A 5,261-nucleotide genomic window follows, 5' to 3' on the forward strand; every position below is an offset into this window, starting at 1 on the left:
TTGGTGCCCTAGGCAAGATCTTAGCCGTCAGTTTCACAATCAGTGTTCATACACTCACACAGAAACTGCATGTACACTCAAAAAAATAATCAAGCCTAAAACGTTGACTTTATGTATTTTAATTACATGTACATTTTCCATCTAATTTTATTACATAAGTTCAGTGTAAAGTGTTGCATTAAATGCAGTGTTTTTATATCACATTGAGTTAATGTGAATAAATTTAATAACTTGGTGAGATTTGATTAAATTAAATTAATGCAAACTTACACATAAACCTTATGTGTTTATTCAGTTACCGTTAAGGGGAACTTATACATAAAAGTGATGTATTCCAAATTGGTTATTCTACACATACACGCATAGTTCTGAAAACTGCATCACATTGTTTGGACGAAAGCACTACTTTTAAACAAGCATATATATCTCATCAAACACATGAATGAATTTATTGAGGAAAGGAAAATTTGCCAGGAAGGTGCTATTCATTCAAAGACAGAGCTTTATTAGCACAAACACAAAAACTATGTACAAAGCATCGGAACTGTGGGTAACTGCCGGCCTCCTTTATGAATTCGGTCCGTTTTGCAGACGTCTGTGGTGCGTCGCTCTGTACTTCGGAATCGCCTCTAATCTCGACTGCAGCGCGGCACAAAGCTCGGTGAGCTCCTGGCTCCATCCAGACACCCGCCGTCTTCATCCTCAGACATCAGGTCCATGATGGCGCACTTGCAGTGGTCCACCTCATCCTCATCTAGCACGCGGTCTGGCTTCCAGCAGCTGTAAAAACAATCAATAAAGACAATCAGTACTGCGTGATGCACTGCATATGGACACATCACATCTTTTAATGCACCTGAATAATAGTCACATTGACCAAAAACGGATCTAATCTAATAAATCTTACCCTTTTTGACTCCGAGCTGAACTCCTCACAGCTTCCGCCTGCGATGCAAGATCTGGTTGTTTGTACCTGAAGCTCCTGCGTACCGTCTCTGAATGTCTTACAGGCAGCTGGAAAACAATTAAAAAAGAAAGGTATAACGTTATATATATAAAAAAACACAAAAAAAATACACGAGTCACAGTTAAATTAAACAAGGAAGGAGAAAACAGTAAACGTTACTTACACACGATGGCGTCATTATCGGCATCATGTAAATCTGGACTTGCAGACGTGGCTCCGAGCTAATAGGAGGTCACGGCCTCGTTGTGATGCGAGGTTAGTCTGTGAGAACAAAATGCTCGCAGCGATAAACCTCCGTGTCCCTTGGCGGCAGCGAAGCGCCTCCGTCGGCGACACTCTCTGTGGCGACCCGGCAAAGCTCCTCCCATCAGCGCAGGCCTCCTCTCGACAATGGCCGGGCCGCTAGCTTAGCTCCTACTAGCCTAGCCTAGCTCCTGCTAACTAGCTTAGCCGAACTTGCTTCGTGTCCAATAAAACACTTCGACTGCGATGGAGAGTCCAACTCACACACTCACAGCACGTCGTCCGACAACAGCTCACAGTCCGTTAGTGATAAAACACGACACTGACGACACACACAGTCCACTCGCTGCTCAACGCCATTAACTCTCCGCTCCTTCTTCCTCGTCACTCACGCTCCGGTCAACCCGGAAGTCTAAAAACTCTTACAGGTCATGAACTCTCACATGTAATAACAATTACTTTAACTTCTTTTTAAGAAGAACCCATGAAATTTAAATTCACACATTTTAAACAGAAATTATTTATTCATTTTAATATCTCATTTATCGCAAAATATTTCATGCAAATTTGAACTTATTAACAACTGGCGTTTTATCTTTAACTAATAATAGACAATAACTTGAGAAATAGACACAAAATAAATGTTGATGTAATTTATGTTTAGAACTCTGCCCATGTACAAGCAATAACCATGCTTACCTGGGCTATCACACCTGGCATCACCACCCAAGGCAACTTTTTGTCCTGAAGCACTGAGTTGTTTAACTCGCCCAATGATCTTGTACTGACTCCTGTATGTGTGTTCGATGACCAGAATGAGGTATTTAGACAGTATAGCACAGTGGTTCTCAACCGGTGGGGCCCACCCCCCTGGGGGGGCGCGGACACTCTCCCGGGGGGGCGCTAGTAGGCTACAGGATGGGAGGAAAAAAAAAATCTGGAAAAAAAAAAAAAATAATCACGAAAATTCCCCCCAAGTCGAAATGCAAGTGATTGGACTATTATAACACACAAAAAAAATCATCCTTCTGGCAACTTTTTTTTGTCAAAAGCGACTACCGACAAATCTAGCGACTTTTACTGGTGTTGATGGAGACTTTTGTGGTGTTTGGAGACTCTGACTTGAAAGCACGTATCACTCTGCAGTTACTGTGCTCAACGAGCAGCGGGTGCTGCCGTGAGTCCCTCCCCCGTCCAAAAGCACTCACAGGCGGTCAGTCTCTCAGTGGCCTCGCGCAGCAGTCCAGCCCGCAGTCAGAGCAGAGAGGAGACACACACCACTCCGTGTCCAGGCTGCAAATGGCCTGTCTTAAAATATGCAGAGGAAAACTCGGGAGAAGCAGCCACTAGACGTTTCTCTGTTGACCCCAAGAGAGTGAGAGATTGGCGAAAAAATCAAACAGAGCTTCAGCGTCTGTCCGAGGAGGACAGTAACAGGACCAGGCTGCCTGGTGGAGGGAGGGAGAAGGCTAGTGAGGAGCCTGAGATAAACATGTGGGAATGAGTTATCAGCAAACGGGCACGCCACAAGAGAGCAGGGGCGAAAATCCCATTTCATAGTTGGGGGGACAATAAACAGTAAAATTTTAGAGAATAATTCCAGGGGGGGACAAGGAATAAAAGTTGTAGCCTGTCTTTTATACAGCATCTTTTACCGCAATTTGACGCTTTAGTCTCTCTATCTCTCCAACAGGCAGGCAGAAGACCTTTCTTAGCACTGGCTGAGTCCACCTGCACATGTCTAGACTTAAAACAAAATGATTGAAATCAAATTAACATGTACACATGCAATGAATAAACTAATTATCAGGCAAACATCTAAGTTTGTTTATCAGATTTCTCATAATCAGATAACTGCCTTTTTCCAGATGAGAGATATCAGATTATGCTATTTTCTCTCTCTCTCTCTCTCTCTCTCTCTCTCTCTCTCTCTCTCTCTCTCTCGCAGTGTTGCACTCTTGCACTGCCAGCATGTTCAAATCAAATGTTTTTTAAAATGTTATCAAAAGTAATGATAATTACAATAATTGCATTATACTGTATTAGTCCTTACCCTACCTGTATACAACAAGACTAACTTCCACCACAGTCCATTAAATATCTTTACAAGAGGTAAAAGCTCCAAACAATCCCTAAAGGAAATACCTTCAAGAATAATCCAACATAAAACAATTTCTCAAAAATATATATTTGTGTTGTCAACAAACATCTGACAACTATGCCACAAAACTGTATGTATTCTAACTCTCTATCTGTAAAAAAGTTTTATAGTTAGAGAGTTACTGCTCTTGTCCTGTCCTGTCCTCTCCCTCTCCTCCTCTCTGTCTGTGTCTATCACTATCTGTAGCTTTTAACTTAGCTTAACAGCACTCGTAATTGAGTAGACTTTTGAACAATGCAGGATAAATGTTGCAGACAGCCTAGACCTGGCACTTTTAGTAAATGGGATGTGTGTTGTTGTAACTTATGTAGCTATGTCTGTGTGGGATAGACCTCTTACCCCGCAAAGCACGGTGTGAGTAGCACACTCCGTCCACAGGCTGCTGTACAAATGTACGCCACAGTGAGAAACAGCAGAGATGAGGAGTTTGCAGCGAGTGCTGGTTGGCTGAATCATTTCCTCCGCCGCAACAACTTCACTTGCAGAAGGATGCCAGAGAATTCACCGAGAAGCTGGTGAAGTTTGTGACATTTTCATCCCGGGGAGGGGGGGGCAACCGCAATGAACCAGCTTGGGGGGGGCCCAGCTTGCAAAAGGTTGAGAACCCCTGGTATAGCATAATGTGTTTGTGTTTTATGGGGGATTTTGAGATTTATAAGTGTGGCCCAGTCTTTGATGTCAGTGTAGGTGACTCCAGTAAATAAGCTTGCAGCACAGGTGAGAATATTGTTTCTGGACATTTTCTCTGGTCTGGGCAGGACTCTCATTGCCCAGTGTGCCCTTGCAGGAATGTCCACTGGATTTTGATTTTGCCACCATGACTACTTGTTTTCTTCTCATCTATTGCTGTTCCACATTGGGAGCAGGTTTTGAACAGCTCCAGGAGTTTCGTTTCATCCACCAACCACTTCCTCTCTGCCCATCCACTCCCTGTGCCAAGGCTTGATGTAGAGCCTGAGCTTGATGTGGAGCTTCTACTCAGTGTCTTGAAGCTTTCATCAGCTGGATCCTCCAAATCCATCTCAGTGAAACTAGTGCTCATTTCATGCAGAGAATCCTCTACATTTTCCTGTGGAGTGACAGGAATAAAGTTTTTGATTTGAAGAGAAATGCAATGTTTCCAACTATGTTACCAACTGATACAATTAGAAACAGAAATATCAAAGTAATGCACTCACCAGTGCATCAAGTGCAGCTGCAGCATGGGGGGGGGGGGTTCTGGGATGCTGACGTAGCACCAGTTTCCTTTGAATTAAAAACATAATAATGACCATTATTATCCACAATGTGGACATGTGTCTTCGGCTTCACAAGAAAATCACACGATTTAAGAAAAACAATAAATAAATTACACATCAGTCACTACACATAACAATAGTAAACAGTGATGAACATGGTTCCCGTAAGAATAGCGTTCAACAGGCCCGGTTCTAGACTGCCTTGATTGGGGGGGCAGTAAGAAATGTTGATGGGTCAACAACTGCTACTGTTTTGAGTGCCATAGAGATGACGTTTTTTTTGTATGCCTACCAGTCTATGATGCCAACCCAGAAGTAAGCATCGCAGATTCGCCGTGGTTCTATCGGCAAAGCTCTAACGGGAATTCTTTTTCTGGATTGACGAAGATAACAAATTCTGTGGCCAACAAATTATTGATGTCAGTCTACTAACATATTTTCTATTTAAATTTGAAGCTACAATGTAATTGGCATTTTACATTTTAAGCCCACCTCCACCTCCCCGATGTAGGACAACTTTATCAATGCCCAATTATAATTAGTTTTCTAATATTAAATGGAATCTAAACCTAAATATTGCGCAACTGGCAGATAGAACTTTTGACGCACGGAAAGAACACACACTTTTGAGCCCCAGTGATGCTATAAACAA

At 42.6% G+C, this 5,261-nt stretch overlaps 1 long non-coding RNA gene across 1 annotated transcript; it reads right to left on the reverse strand.

The window, feature by feature from the left end:
- Positions 1–723: 723 nt before the first annotated feature.
- On the reverse strand, positions 724–1,403 carry LOC115597309 (uncharacterized). Its single transcript, XR_003987065.1, has 3 exons — positions 1,131–1,403; positions 908–1,014; positions 724–780 (listed from the first exon to the last, which is right to left on the reverse strand). It is a non-coding gene; the product is annotated as an uncharacterized LOC115597309 (long non-coding RNA).
- Positions 1,404–5,261: the final 3,858 nt, after the last annotated feature.

This window comes from Sparus aurata, chromosome 16 (assembly GCF_900880675.1).
Source record: "Sparus aurata chromosome 16, fSpaAur1.1, whole genome shotgun sequence".
NCBI lineage: Eukaryota > Metazoa > Chordata > Actinopteri > Spariformes > Sparidae > Sparus > Sparus aurata.